At 41.9% G+C, this 16,627-nt stretch overlaps 1 long non-coding RNA gene across 13 annotated transcripts in view; it reads left to right on the top strand.

Moving 5' to 3' along the window:
* Positions 1-2,042, top strand: part of LOC137374363 (uncharacterized) — a 70,060-nt gene extending 68,018 nt beyond the window's left edge. For all 13 annotated transcript variants that reach the window (XR_010975796.1, XR_010975797.1, XR_010975801.1 and 10 more), the window contains one exon: positions 1,858-2,042. This is a non-coding gene — a long non-coding RNA (uncharacterized lncRNA). The remainder of the gene's footprint in view (positions 1-1,857) is intronic.
* The last annotated feature ends 14,585 nt before the right edge of the window (positions 2,043-16,627 follow it).

The raw sequence follows: 16,627 nt of genomic DNA, 5'->3' as shown, positions 1-16,627 counted from the left end.
GATGTGTTTGTAATGTATTAACTGTTATAGTTCCCAAGTTAATTGTCATTTGTGTACACTTGAATCTCCACCTTTTTTTTTAAACTAGGTAATCCTCTTCTATGTAACTTGTGTATTTTTCATTGTTATATTTTAATTATGTAACAACCTTCGGAATCTTTTTTGAATGTTTATTGTACACAACTTAACTTTTCATAAGTCTTGTATCTATGTTGTGTCCATTTACATACACAAGACCTCATTTGGTTGCTGATGTTTTAAAAGGAAAAGAAGAAAAGACCAGTCACTGATCTGGAGTTTTTAACCAGTTACAACTGACTCAGCAGTTTCTAAGCAGTTGTCTTGGTTTGCCTGCTTATAGCTGTGTCCCTAAAGGTACATCCAGAGTTAGCAGATGGCAGTATACAGTTTTTATCTATCTACATTACATATATGTTGAGCTCCACTGGTTGTCATAGCATATGGTGAAAGGACTCATGCCACTGTATTAAAATCCCATCGTCTGATTATTTTTTGGTAAAAAGGAGCTGAAAAGTAATAGACAGCTTCAGGCTAGGTGGTGAAAATATCATTTTGATTTTTGTATTTTACTCCATTTAGAAGATGAATGTCTACACTTCCTTTTTTGATACTTTTAATTGTGTCCCATTTAAAAGGAAACATTTTCTGGCTCAACCACTCCCTGTGGCAAAGCATTGTTTCAAAAACTGGTGTAAAGAGATTTTTCCAAACTGCTCTCCTCACTCTGCCCCTTTTAAATTCATCACCCCTTGTTACTCACTGCCCAACCTTATTCACACTATCAAAACTTAATTTTTAAAAACCTCTCAAATTTCCTCTTGGTCTTTGCTGCTGTAGGTGAAATAGTTCCAGTATCGTGGGTTTCTCTTAACTATTTCACATCCCTAGCCTCATAGTGAATCTGCACTGATCTCTGGCTTTAATGGTCTTGATATATTATGGAACACCCAAAGCCACATTCAGTACTCAGACTCTGCCTGAAATAATGTTTTATATAAATACATCATTACCTTTTTACTCTTGTACTATATACTTATATGACCTTATTTATGAAACCCAAAATTCTGTTGGCCTTTTGCATGACTTTACCTGCACTCTCTAAGAATTGTGTATTTCAACCCCTATTTCTCTTTGCTGTTCATCCACATTGTTCAGTGTCTTCACATTAACTATATACTCCATTCCTTTTTGTTCCCCTCAAGGTTATTACCTCATACATAATCCATATGAAACTGCACCAACCATTTGTTTATCTTCTCATAGTCCTGCAGTCTTCCTCACTGTTTGTCTAATGGCCACCTTTTCCTCCACCACATCACCTCGATTCCATAACATCACAGTGCTAATATTGGGTCATGGAAAGTCCAGAACTTTTTTTATAGTAACTTGCATAACTGTGTACTTGATATCTGTGAATTTATGAAATTGAAAAGGGAAGTTGCTTCAATTTGTTTGTTCAGTTAACTCTTAATTGTGCAATAACATGGTCATTTTCTGCTAAACAGATTGTCTTGCAGCAAGCTTTTGTAAATTCTGGTATGTTAACATTTTCTTTTCTACAAACTAAGTATCACCTTTCAAGATTCTAAATCTGCCCAAACTGCCCCTATTATTAACACAAAATAATGCTTTATCAGCTAAGAGTTCCTTCTGGTGTTTCTTTAATGAGTGTGCCAAAGCTTTTATGAATAAAAAATCTAAACACTACAAAGCTTGTCTGCTGCCCTTGACCAGGAGTAGGTGGAAGTGGGAGGGGCAGTAAATAGTTGACTCCATATTAAAATCATTTCAATTATTAAATTCATTTCTTTAATGGTAAATTTGTAACCACTTCAGTTTCAGATCTGCACATTCAGAATCCCATCCATATTAAGTTAAGAAGGAGTTAAAATTGGAAGGAAATAGAAGAGATGATGGACAAAGAAGAAAGAATAACAATAGAAAATGTATATAACAAACTAGTCAATGTTAATGAGTCATGCACATATGTTTTAATTTAGAAAATAAAGAACAAAGAAAATCCTCCTTTTAACTTGTTTAATTCTAATGTGTCATTTATTTATATTCTGCTTAAGTTTATTTTCAATTTTTTGACTTTCCCAAGCCATATAACCGTTTTTAATGTCTAACATTGAGCATTGAAAAGAAATTTACTTAAGTTTTCAAAGAATCTGATAAAAGTGCAGTTTACAAAAAGGATAGATTATCTGGATTGGAAATTGTGTAGTATTAGAAAGTATTGTAAATACCTCCTTACAGACCCACTAGGGTTCCTCCTGGGAATACAAGTAGTTGCTACACCAAAGGACTTTTTTAGAATTCTAAATCTACTTTCCAGATCATCATCTGTGAAGAATATTTTTATGCAGCAGAATGATTATTTTCTTGTGGAAGTTGAGAATAATAACTGACTCTGGGATCTCTGGATTACAGTTACCATATAATACATGGAACCATTTTAATTTATCTGATCGTAAATATTTAGATCATCTCCTCTTCCCTACAACGAAGCCTAAACTCCCCATCTATCTAGGTCCTTCTCTCCCTTTCATGCATGCATACTTTATAAATTAATGTTAGTAAAAGCTTCCTTCAAATGTATACTACTACTACTACTACGTTATCCATGCATCTAATACTTTATTTGAACTGAAAGATGTTTAATGAAGTATATGTACGATTCCCTAATTCAAAGTTACTTCATTCAAATTATTGCAAAATAAACCACTTTTTTGCACTAAAAGCTCATCAGGTATTGGAACAAGAGTAAGCAATTCAACCCTTGAGCCTGATCTACTAGTCTATTAAATAATGAATCAACCCCATTTATTCAACTTTGATCCATATCCCTAGATACCGTACCTAATAAAATCTTGATCTCAAGTCAAGAATTTCAATTGACTCAGCCTTTTGGGGAAACCATTCCAGATTTCCACTACAGCTGTGGTAACAGTGCTTCCTGATTTAAATTCTATATAGCCTAGCTCTAATTTTAAGATTGTGTTCCCTTATTCTAAATTTCCCCATGAGAGGAAATGGCTTCTCTGTATCTATGCTATTAAATGCCTTTTATTTCAAATATCTCCATTAAATTACTCCTCAACTTTCTAAACTGAAGCAAGTTTATGCAAAGCTGTCCTTGTAATTTAACCCTTTTTAAGCCCTAGTACTGTGGTGAATCTGCACTGTACTCTCTCTAAGGCCAAAATATTCATCCTGAAATGTGTCCAAAACTGAAAACAGTCCTTCAGATGGGATCTGACTAAAGCTTTGTATAACTGAAGCATAACTTCCTCCCCTTTGTATTCAAGGTACCTAGCATTGTGATATGTGAATCTAGACATGCACATCCCTTTGCTCTGCCACAGTCTCGCCATGAAGAAAATATTCTGATTTGTCATTCTTGGATCCTAAGTGGATGACTTCACAGTTGCCCACATTTGAACTAGAGGGCACAAAATTCTTGAAGTGCATTCAAGATAACTTTTTTAGCCTGCACATAAGCCCAACGAGAGGGGGTGCAATTCTAGGTTTAGTCTTTGGAAATGAAGTAGCAGTGGGTGATCATTTTGGAGGTGGTGACCATAACAGTTTTAGCATAATCATGGAAAAGGACAAAGATGGAATGGGACTAAGTTTGAAATTGAGGAAAGGCAATTTTTACGAAGCTGAGAGGTGATCTGGCAGAAGTGGACTGGGTATAGCTACTTGAAGGAAAATCAGTGGCAAACCAGTGGGAGGCATTCAAAAGTGAGATTCTACAGGCACAGTGTAGACATATCCCCACTAAAATAAAGGCTGGTACGTCCAAATCTAGAGCTTCCTGGTTATCTAGAAGTATACAGGGCAAGATAAAGCAGCAAAAGAAAGCTTACGACGGTCACAAATATCTTTACTCCTCTAGGCTTTCTAAGGTATTTAGAAAGTGCAGGGCTGAAGTAAAAGGGGAAATTAGGAAAGCAAAGAGGACATGAAAAAATATTGGCAGGTAAAATCAAGGAAAACCCAAAGTTGCTTTATCAGTACATTGAGCAAGAGGATAACTAAGGAAGGGGTAGGGTCTATCAGATGTACAAGGTAGCTTCTGCATGGATGCAGAAGATGTGGGCAGGGTTCTTAATGGGTTTTTGTCTCTGTCTTCACAAAGGAGAGGGTTAATGCAGAAATTGCAGTAAAAAAATGTGAAATATTAGATATGCTAAGCATAATGAGAGAGGAAGTACTACAGGGTCTGACATCCCTGAAAGTGGATAAATCCGGGCCAGATGGATTATATCCCAGGCTGTTAAAGGAAGCCAGGGAGGAAACGGCAGAGGCTCTGAGGATCATCAAAGCCTCACTCTATACAGGCGAGGTACCAGAGGATTGGAGGTATGTGAACTTTGTACCATTGTTTAAAAAGGGTGCGAGGAATAGGCCAGTCAGTCTAAGCTTGGGCAAATCATTAGAATCAATTCTGAGACATAGGATAAACTGTCACGAAAAAAAGCATGGATTAGTCAGGGATAGCATAGATTTGTTAAGGGAAGGTCATCTCTTACTAAATTGAATTTTACGAGGAAGTAACTAAGATTGAGGGTAGCGCAGTGAATGTGGTCTGTATGGATTTTAGTAAGGTATTTGGCAAGGTTCTACATGGTAGGCTGTTCAGAAAAATAAAAGCTCATGGAATACAGGGGAATGTGGGAAGTTGGATCTAAAATTGGCTCAGTGACAGGAAACAATAGATGTTTTTGCATCTGTAAGGTAGTTTCAGTGCTGTTCCACAGGGCAGAGTGTTGGGTCCCTTTCTGCTTGTGGGTATATATTAATGATTTGGACTTAAATGTGAGAGGCGTGATTGGGAAATTTGCAGATGAAACAAACATTGTCTGTGTAGTTGATAAGATAACTGTAGACTTCAGAATGATATCAATGGTTTGGTTGAGTGGGTGGAAAAGTGGCAAATGGAATTCAATCCAGAGAAGTGTGAGGTAATGCATTTGGGGAGGCCAAACAAAGCAAGGGAATACACAATAAATAGGAGGATATTGAGAGGGATAAAAGTGAAACACCTTGGAGTGCATATCCACAGGTCCCTGAAGGTGACAGGGCAGGTAGATAAAATGAAGGCATATGGAATGCTTTCCTTTTATTGGCTGAGGTATAGAATACAGAAGCAGGGATGTAATGCTGGAACTGTGTAAAATGCTGGTTAGGCCACAGCTGGAGTCTTGCGTACAGTTCTGGTCACCACATTACAGGAAGGACATAACTGCTCTGGAGAGAGTACAGAGGAGATTTGCCAGGGCATGAAAGTTATAGCTATGAGGAAAGATTGGATCGGCTAGGTTTGTTTTCCTTAGAACAGAGGAGGCTGAGGGGTGATTTAATTGAGGTGTACAAAATTGAGGGGTCCAGATAGAGTAGATGGGAAGGACCTATTTCCCTTAGCGGGGAGGTCAAATACCAGCAGGGACAGATTTAAGGTGATTGTCAGAAGGATTAGAGGGGACGAGGAAAAACTTTTTCACCCAGAGGGTAATGGGCGTATGGAATTCACTGTCTGGATCAGTGGTGGAGGCAGAAACCCTCAACTCATTTAAAAGGTACCTGCACCTGCACCTGAAGTGCTGTAACCAGCAAGGCTATGGACCAGGTGTTGGATGATGGGATTAGATTGGGTGGCTAGTTTTTTCAGCCGGCGCAGACACGATGGGCTGAATGGCCTCAATGTGCCATAACTTTTCTGTGGTTTTAATTCTGTCTGCCATAGTTTTCCCCACTCAATTTTGTAACTTTCTGTTCCCATCTACACAACCTACTGTGCTTTCTAACGTGGTGTCCTCTTCAAACTTAGCTGGAGGAATAGAGTTTCATATTGAAGTCATATATATGAATGAAAAGATGAGGCCCCATTACAGATGCTTTGGGAATACTACTTATCACTTCCTGCAAATCAGAATATATTTATCATTGCTCTGTCTTCTGCCTCCCAACTAGTTACCAGTTCATTTCACAAGGTCAACTACTCAAATTTTTTGTGAATGATCTGTCAAAAACCTTACCAAATAGGTCCATATAGATGACATCTGTAGATGCTAACCTGTCCACCATGTTTAGTGACTTTTTCAAAAACTTCGACAGATTGGTCAGATATAATCTACCTTTCACAAATCTGTAATTCTTCAAGCAGTTCATACTTGTTTATTGTTTGGCCACTCTGTCCCTGATAAATTTCCAGTAACTTTCCCACAACTGACAAACTGGTGGGCCTGTAGTTTCCTGGTTTCTCCCTTTTTTGTTACATAATGAAGTGACATTTACAATATTCCAATCAAATAGCACAATTTCTGAAACGAGAGCGCTTTGGAAAATTGTGACTAATACATTTACAATTTCCTCACCTGTTTTAATCTAGTGTGGAAACTTATGGATAGGTGGGAGATGATAGTGATGGTTTCTGCTTTTTCACACCTCAACTGACAGGGTTTTTTAAAAAGTGTTTTAATCCCTGAGCATCTTAATAGTCAACAAACAGACAAATGACAGGTTTTCTCTTGTGTTTAAAAGATAAATGTTATGACACCTTTAACATATTTGCAACTTCACATACTCTGACACATACAGATGCATACACACACATGGACGAAAAGATAGAGATTAAAAGGTAATGTATGTTTAGGTTTGATGGTTTTAAGAATTTCTGTCAGGCTTGCTTTTTCCCTGGGGTGAAGACTTGAAACAGTGCATGCCTATTTTTCCTTTTTTATGGTTCACTTTCAAAAAAGCTTGGAAGTTTCAGGAGGAAAGATGCATTTTTGCAGACTTTGGTTATCTCTCAGTCACAGTTCAATGGTGAAAACCCTTTTATTTCTCGGGTATGGAGTTCAAGCCACTTCCAGGCTTAAACCACAAGGCTTAAACCTTGTATTCTGAGGCAGAGTCCACTCTGTTTGATGACATGTGTGGATCTCCTTTGTCTGCACAGAGTGTCTCTTATTAAAACTCACCAGGAACCTGGTTACTGTCATGTGACCAGAGTGTTTCTCTCATTGTTCTCCATAAATGGTGTCTGATGGTGAGGCCATTGTTAGACAATGGGGTCTGGGGTGTCACCTATCTTAAACTCCAATTTATCAGGATGGAATAATCACATCCGTTCTCGTGAGTTTGAATTTGGAGTCACCAAGTCTGCAATGCTATGGTTGAACCAATTTGTTGGAGAGAAGTAGACATTATCACAGAATGGGCTATTTGCATTTTACTGCCTTCTCCAAGATTTGTCCAGACGTGAAGATTGGCTCGGTGTTCTTGCAGTTTCCATGTGTATTAGTAATCCAGGATAAGGTCACCTTATCTCACAACTCTATTTTGTTCTGTAGAAAAAGTGGCCATTTTGGGGTTTGTTTCATAAGTTCATTATATCGTTCATAATTTCTCCTTGAGTTAGCATAGCACCTCCCTGCAAAAGAGAAAAAGTTAAATTCCTTGACATTTTTATTTTGTATATAAACACAGGATACCAAATATTCACATGCATTCATACACATGCATTTCTCAAGTCAATGTCACTGGACCTTCCACAGCTTGCTATCTGTTTGAGTTCTGGACAGGGCATCTGCAATGACATTATTTTCTCAGTTATGTGTGTGGTTTTTAAGTTCAATGGCTGGAGAAGTAAACTATCTGAACAGCCTGGCGTTGTTAACTTTGAATTTCTCTAGGAATATTAATGGTCTGTGGTCAGTGTATATTAAAATTTCCCTGTGTCTGTTATTAACATAGACCTCTGGAGGGCTACCAGAAGTCCTAATGCCTCCTTTTCTGTAGTGGAATATTTACATTGATGTTTGTTTAACTTTTTTGAAAAGTAACCAATTGGTGTCTCAATACCTGTATCACCATCTTGGAGTAAGACAGCCCCTACTCCCATATCACTTGTCAATCGCCATCTTAAAGAATCTGTTAAAGTTTGCTGTCTATTTGTTAGAATAACCTTCAATTTCTCGAAAGCCTTCTGGCACAGTTCTGACCACACTATCTTAACATTTTTCTATAATAGGTCGGTCAATGGCGCAGCTAGGGTGCTGAAATTGGGCATAAATTTTCTATAGAAACCACACATCCCCAGGAATCACTATCTCTTTTTTGGTCTTTGATTTCCCTGTTCCCATCACAGTTTGCACTTTTGTTGCCCTTGGCAACACCTGATCATGGCCTACAACATCTCCCAAGTAGGTCACTTTAGCCTTAGCAAGCTCACTTTTAGCTAAGTTAGCCACTAGGTTAGCATCCCGTAGACCTTTGAATAATGTTATTAGATAGTTTAGGTGGTCTTCCCAGATGTTACTATACTCCAGCAGGTCATCACGGTAGACAACACCGTTGCTTTAAACCAGCCACCACCTTATCAATCTTTTAAAGGTTGCTGGGCATTCTTTAAACAGAATGGTATGACATTGCATTGGAATAGACCATCTGGCATTACAATAGTTGAGATTTCCTTAGCTTGTGTGGTCTTGGAGACTTGCCGGTATCCTTTTAATAAATCTATTTTACTGATGTAAGCGGAGTTGCCTACCCAATTAATACAATCTCCAATGCAAGGAATCGGGTATGAATCTGTTTGGGCCACTGCATTAACTTTTTGATAGTCAGTACCTAGGCTCTTTGATCTGTCCAGCTTGGGGACTAATATAATAGGAGAACAGTAGGTTTGATTAGGTCATTTGTACAGTGGCGGAGTGGTTAGCACCGCAGCCTCACAGCTCCAGCGACCCGGGTTCAATTCTGGGAACTGCCTGTGCAGAGTTTGCAAGTTCTCCCTGTGACTGTGGGTTTTCGCCGGGTGCTCCGGTTTCCTCCCACAGCCAAAGACTTGCAGGTTGATAGGTAAATTGGCCATTATAAATTGCCCCTAGTATAGGTAGGGGAATTGAGGGAAGGTGGGGATGTGGTAGGAATATGGGATTAATGTAGGATTAGTATAAATGGGTCGTTGATGGTCGGCACAGAATTGGTGGGCTGAAGGGCCTGTTTCAGTGCTGTATCTCAAAATAAATAAAATAAAAATTTGTTTAGCATATATTGGATCTCCTCTTGAACTTGAGGCAATTTATCAGGGCTCAGTCGATATGGATTCTGTTTAATAGGTGGGGTCTCCCCTACATCCACATCATGAATGGCCAAAGAGGTGTGCAACCTGGTTTGTTCCTACACGCTTGCCCAAACACACACACACACTAGTGTTGTTAGGTCTTTCCACTACTCATTAGTTAGGGAGGCTGGGCACAGTATTTAATTCTGAGATTTCTGTGTTAGCTAATTTCACAGGGCATTCAATCCGAGAATTTTCCAGGTTCCCTTCTTCCCGTAGCTCCTCTTCACTTTTTGGTTTCCATCCTCAACTGTCCTCCCTTCCTGGCATACATTCACTTGTTTGTCTTGCTCCCGACTATGATATTTCTTTTAACACCCCAGACTGAAGAAAGAAACAACAGCTGTGCCACATAAACGTTAATCAAGTAATTGACTTCACTGATTTTTCCTTATGCAGTACCGGCCATTAAACATGGCTTTCAAGGGTTCACCCTGCAATAGCAACAGCACCAGGACCTGATCCCCTGGTTTAAATGTCTAAGCCTCAGCATGTCGGTTTGCTTGCCTTTTCATATTCTGCTAAGAGGCTTTAAGGTATTCCTTAGCTACAGCACTTGCTTCAAAAAGTTGCATGTGAAAGGCTGATACATAATTTAACAATGAGGTTTCCTCCCTTTGATCTAGAAATTTTTCTTTTATCAGCTTAAGGGGGCTTCTCATGATCTGATTGGATCTCTTTAGGCAGTCCATAGTGGGTGAAAAATTGGGTCAGTCCCTCAACCACGGCTTTTGCTGTGTTTTCTTTCGGGGTAAGGCCTCTGCCAAAGGGTTTGTCAAAAGCAGGTATGGGTATTAGTGAGGCCGGCTTGATTATAGGTTGCGGTCTCACAACAACAGCAGATGCGGCAGTGTGATGGGAATCATACCTGCCAAATTGAAACATATCAATTTTGTCATATGGGACACTACTTGAACCTTTCTTACTGGACATTGCCCATAACTTGTTTAAAATGATCAGAGCTGAACGGCTGACAACATAGTTGCACATTTGTATTCCCCTTGGGTAGGCAGTGACTTAGTGGTATTGTCACTGGACTAGTAACCCAGAGACCCAGGATATTGCTCTGGGGACATGGGTTCGAATCCCATCACAGCAGAAGGTGGAATTTGAATTCAATTAGTAAAGTCGAATGCTAGCCATGAAACCATTGCCGATTGTTGTAAAAATCCATCTGGTTCACTAATGTCCTTTAAGGATTCCAGACTCACAGCAATGTGGTTGACTCTTAAATGCCCTCTGAAATGGACTAGCAAGCCACTCAGTTGTATCTAAGCGCGATGACGTCAATAAAGAATAGAACCAGACAAACCACCCGGCATCGACCTAGGCACCAGAAACGACAATGGCAAACCCAACTCTGCAAAGTCCTCCTTAATAACATCTGGGGGCTTATGCCAAAGTTGGGAGAGCTGTCCCATAGACTAGTCAAGCAACAACCTGACATAGTCATACATACGGAATCATACCTTGCAGACAATGTCCCAGACACCGCCATCACAATCCCCGGGTATGTCCTGTCCCACTGGCAGGACAGACCCTGCAGAGTTAGTGGCATATAGTCGGTAGGGAGTTGCCCTGGGAGTCCTGAACATAGAGTCCGGATCCCATGAAGTCTCATGGCATCAGGTCTAACGTGGTAAGGAAACCTCCAGCTGATTATCACCGACTGCCCTCCCTCAGCTGATGAATCAGTACTCCTCCATGTTGAACACCACCTGCAGGAAGCACTGAAGGGGGCAAGGGTGCAGAATGTACTCTGGGTGGGGCACTTCAAGGTCCATCACCAAGAGTGACTCCGTAGCACCATGATTTACCGATTCTGCAGCAAGTGCTGAGGGAACCAACAAGAGGAAAAAACAGACTTGGCCTCGTCTTCGCCAATCTGCCTGCCGCAGATGCATCTGTCCATGACTGCATTGGTAGGAGTGACCACTGCACAGTCCTTGTGGAGATGAAGTCCCGCCTTCGCATTGAGGATGCCCTCCATTGTGTTGTGTGGCACTACCATTGTGCTAAATGGGCTAAATTTTGAACAGATCTAGCAATGCAAAACTGGGCATCCATGAGGCGCTGTGGGCCATTAGCAGCAGCAGTATTGTACTCAACCACAATCTGTAACCTCATGGCCTGACATATCCCCCACTCTACCATTACCATCAAGCTGGGAGACCACCCCTGTTTCAATGAGTGCAGAGGGCATGCCAGGAGTAGCACCAGGCATACCTCAAAATGAGGTGTTCATCTGGTGAAGCTACAAGTCAGGACTACTCGTGTTCCAAACTGGATAAGTAGCAAGCGATAGACAGAGCTAAGCGATCCCATAACCAATGGATCACATCTAGGCTCTGCAGTCCTGCCACATCCAGTTGTGAATGGTGGTGGACAATTAAACAACTAACTGGAGGAGGTGACTCCACAAATATCACCATCCTCAATGATGGGGAGCCCAGCACATCAGTGCAAAAGATAAGGCTGAAGTATTTGCAACAATCTTCAGCCAGAAGTGCCGAGTTGATGATCTATCTCGGCCTCCTCCTGAAGTCCCCAGCATCACAGATGCCAGTCTCCAGCCAATTCGATTTACTCCACATGATATCAAGAAATGACTGAAGGCACTGGATACTGCAAAGGCTTTGGGCCCTGACAACATTCCGGCAACAGTACTGAAGACCTGTGCTCCAGAACTTGTCGTGCCACTAGCCAAGTTGTTCCAGTACAGCTACAACACTGGTATCTACCCAGCAATGTGGAAGATTGCCCCAGGTATGTCTTGTACACAAAAACCAGGACAAATACAACCCGGCCAATTACCGCCCCATCAGTCTACTCTCAATCATCAATAAAGTGATGGAAGAAGTTGTCAACAGTGCTATCAAGTGGCACATGCTTAGCAATAACCTGCTCAGTGACGCTCAGTTTGGGTTCTGCCATGGTCACACAGCTCCTGACCTCATTACAGCCTTGGTTCAAACATGGACACAAGAGCTGAACTCAAGAGATGAGGTGAGAGTGACATCAAGGCAGCATTTGACAGAGTATGGCATCAAGGAGTCCTAGCAAAACTGAAGTCAATGGGTATCAGGCAAAACTCTCTGCTGTTTGGAGTCATACCTAGCGCAAAGGAAGATGGTTGTCATTGTTGGAGGTCAATCATCTCAACTCCAGGACATCACTGCAGGAGTTCCTCAACGTAGTGTCCGAGACCCACCATCTTCTGCTGCTTCATTAATGACTTTCCTTCAATCATAAGGTCAGATGTGGGGATGTTACCTGATGATTGCATAATGTTCAGCACCATTCACGACTCCTCAGATACTGAAGCAGTCCATGTAGAAATGCAGCAAGACCTGGACAATATCCAGGCTTGGGCTGATAAGTGGCATGTAACATTCGCGCCACACAAGTGCCAGGCAATGACCATCTCCAACAAAAGAGAATCCAACCATCTCCCCTTGACATTCAATGGCATTACCATCGCTGAATCCCCCACTATCAACATCCTGAGGGTTAACATTGATCAGAAACTGAACTGGATTAGCCATATAAATACTGTGGCTACAAGAGCAGGTCAGAGGCTAGGAATCTTGCAGCGAGTAACTCACCTCCTTACTCCCCAAAGCCTGTCCACCATCTACAAGGCACAAGTCAGGAGTGTGATGGAATACTCTCCACTTGCCTGGATGGGTGCAGCTCCAGCAACACTCAAGAAGCTCGACACCATCCAGGAAAAGCAGCCCGCTTGATTGACACCCCATCCACAATCATTCACTCCCTCTACCACCGAAGCACAATGGCAGCAGTGTGTACCATCTACAAGATACACTGCAGCAACACACCAAGGCTTCCTAGACAGCACCTTCCAAACACGCAACCTCTACCACCTAGAAGGATTAGGGCAGCAAATGGTTGGGAACACCATCACCTGTAAGTTCCCCTTCAAGCCACACACCATCCTGACTTGGAACTATATCACCATTCCTTCACTGTCACTGGGTCAAAATCCTGGAACTCCCTTCCTCGCAGCACTGTGGGTGTACCTGCCTGACATGGACTGCAGCAGTTCAAGAAGGCAGCTCACCACCACCTTCTCAAGGCCAAGTAGGGCTAGCCTAGCCAGCGACGCCCACATCCCTTGAATGAATAAAAAAAAGTTGACTGGAGAGACAATGGGAATGCTCACTAATTCAATTAACAAGATTGGTCTGGGTAATTGTGATAATCAACATTCTTTGTCTGTGTAAGAGCAAGAACTCCACCCCCCACCGAGTGTGACTGGAGAGCTTTGAAATCCAACAACCCTCCCAGAAGATGTTGTTGCAAACAGAGAGGGTCACATGACTTACCTGCTGGCCAGACTGGGGGCTTTTTGAATTGTGCCACACAGCAATGAAACAGACTGCAAGTTGAGAACAAAGGTGGAAGGTCTCCCTCTCTCTGTCTCTCTCTCTCCAGAAAAGTCCCAGGAAAGCCACGGTAGTAGCATAAGCCTCAAGACTATAAAACTTTATGGGCAACCATCAAAACCACCAGTGGCGCAGTGGTTAGCACCGCAGCCTCACAGCTCCAGCGACCCGGGTTCAATTCTGGGTACTGCCTGTGTGGAGTTTGCAAGTTCTCCCTGTGTCTGCGTGGGTTTCCTCCGGGTGCTCTGGTTTCCTCACACAAGCCAAAAGACTTGCAGGTTGGTAGGTAAATTGGCCATTTCAAAGTGTCCCTAGTATAGGTAGGTGGTAGGGAAATATAGGAACAGGTGAGGATGTGGTAGGAATATGGGATTAGTGTAGGATTAGTATAAATGAGTGGTTGATGGTCGGCACAGACTCGGTGGCCCGAAGGGCCTGTTTCAGTGCTGTATCTCTAAACTAAAAAAAAAACAATTGAACCTCTCTTCAGCCTTCTGGTACCAGACAGCAAGTCTGAAAGTGTGCACTGGGCTCCAGCGAGAACTACAAGACCTCAACTTAAACCAAGGACTTTACATCAAAGATAAAAGATAGTAACTGAATTCCAGTTTTTGCCAACCCTACTTCAACCTCCACCACCCCCCACCCCAATTTTTTCTTCCCCTCTGTTTCTATTTGTGTGTGTGTTTATCTCACATGCATGGTTGTGTTGCATATTTTAGTAATTTTAACCGGGTTAGAGTGGTAAGGCTGATAAACATACATCTTTCTTATTTAAACCAAAGAAAACCTGTCTGGTTTATTTGCAGTTACAATAAGAGAGCAGTGAGCAAAGATTTTTTTTTTTATTCATTCATGGGATGTGGGCATCACTGACCAGGTCAGCATTTATTTCCCATCCCTAATTGCCCTTGAGAAGGTGGTGGTGAGCTGCCTTCTTGAACCGCTGCAGTCCATGTGGGGTAGGTACAGTGCTAGCGGTTAGATACAACTGAATGGCTTGCTAGGCCATTTCAGAGGGCATGTAAGAGTTAACCACATTGCTGTGGGTCTGGAGTCACATGTAGGCCAGACCAGGTAAGGACAGCAGATTTCCTTCCCTAAAGGACATTAGTGAATCAGATGGGTTTTTACAACAATCGACAACGGTTTCATGGCCATCATTAGATTAGCTTTTTAATTCCAGATTTATTAATTGAATTCAAATTCCACCTTCTGCTGTGGTGGGATTTGAACCTATGTCCCCAAAGCAATAGCCTGGGTCTCTGGGTTACTAGTCCAGTGACAATACCACTATGCCACCACCTCCCCTTACTCACTAAGGTGGTAAGCTAAAATCACTGTGTTTCAAAAGATAAACCCTGTTACTGCCAAACCAGGAAAAGGGCAAGAGGGGAACCTGAACCCCTTCCTCACCCGGTCGTAACAGGCAGGCCCAACAAAATTTAACCACATCTTTGTGGCAGTGAGGCCAGTAAAAGTGTTGTTTATCTGGGCCTGGGTCTTTCAGATATCCAAGTGCCCAGCCATTGGGATTTTGTGGGCAATCCTCAAGATTTCCCTATGATATTTGGGGGGAACTAAAATTTGGTTGACCACTGTCCACTCCTTCTCTGTAGGTTGCTGTGGAGATCTCCACTTTCTCATCACTACTTCGTTTTTAAGTAATAGTATTTGAGAACTCCTTTTGTTTCGGCCTCAGAACAGGCAGCCTAAACTATTCTTTTTATGACCGCGGCTGCCTGCTGAGCCTCAATCAAGGAGGATCTGCTGAATACCTCCTTCTGTTATAAATCCCTGAAAACAAACGGCCTGCCAGACCTCTGGGTCATCTGTCCAAATTATTGTCTCAGCTCTCTAGTGGAGCTTGCATAGCCATGGACCTGGTCACTACACAGGGAATATTCCAGGGACTTCCTCCTGTAACTGTTCCATCTCCCTGGTCTCATTTGGCTTGTCTAAGACTACTGGGGAGGCAAACACTCTATCTCCAGCCAAATCATTGTCTAACAGCAAATCTATTACAGCCACAGGCAAACTAGGGACAACCCCTACTGTAACTGGTCCAGAGACTAGGTCATATTCTAAGTGGACCTGATATAGGAGTATGAACATGTACTCGCATTCAATGCCTTTTACCTGAGCCTTCGTATTCACCGAGCTCTCTGGTGGGAAGGTCATGCTTTTACCAGCATTAAGGATTGAGTGGCGCCCATATCCCTGAGCAGGACAATTGACTTGCTCGCCTCATTAGAAGGGTACAGGGACACCTTTCTCTTTAAGACAAAATCCTGGTAACCCTCTTGGATTTTGTCACTTTCTACCGCACCTACGGTGGTATTCCTAGAGAGGTCCATCACCATGGTTACTTGTCCACTGTGCCACCTGTTAGAGCAATTTTTCTTGGACTGGCCTTGTGAACCCCAACAAAACCAACTGGCCTCCCTTTCAATCTCCAGCAGTCAGCTTTCACATGCCCTGCTTTATTACGGTGGAAACCCACAGGTCTTCGGGAATTGTTCCTACCCTCTACACCTTCCTTCCTGACTTGTGGAGGGCCCCCTGCATTGTCACTGCTATTCTCCCTTTCACTACCACCGCATCACCAGTCACTTTCTTACTTTCTGTCCTGCTTGGACCTCTGGGAATTATTGAGGAAGGGTTGATTAAAAGGTTTGTGTGCAAGTTTGTAATCGTCTGCCATTGCAGCAGTGTCCCTCACCTTTGTGACCCTTTGTACCTTAATATGGGTCTTTATATTAATTAGAATACTATTTTTCAATTTCTCTAACAGGATCATCTCTCATAAATTCTCATACGAGGGTTTGTTACAAGTGCTTCAATCTTTTTCTGTTAAATTTTGAAGATTTGTGGTTTAAAACTGAAAAGGAGTCCATGGATGTTTTTTTTAACAAGGGTCACCAAGAGGTCTGGACTCTAAACAGTTACTGGAAGGCACCTGTCTTCAAATAATTACCCAACAAGGATTGTTTATGACTTGGGAAAGATGTTTACAGAGAAGTGACAAGTCAAGATTTATAGGGGTCAGGAGGCTTGACTC

This window comes from Heterodontus francisci, chromosome 10 (assembly GCF_036365525.1).
Source record: "Heterodontus francisci isolate sHetFra1 chromosome 10, sHetFra1.hap1, whole genome shotgun sequence".
Taxonomy (NCBI): domain Eukaryota; kingdom Metazoa; phylum Chordata; class Chondrichthyes; order Heterodontiformes; family Heterodontidae; genus Heterodontus; species Heterodontus francisci.
The sequence above is the reverse complement of the archived record's forward strand: the minus strand, read 5'-3'. Positions and strand labels throughout refer to the sequence as shown.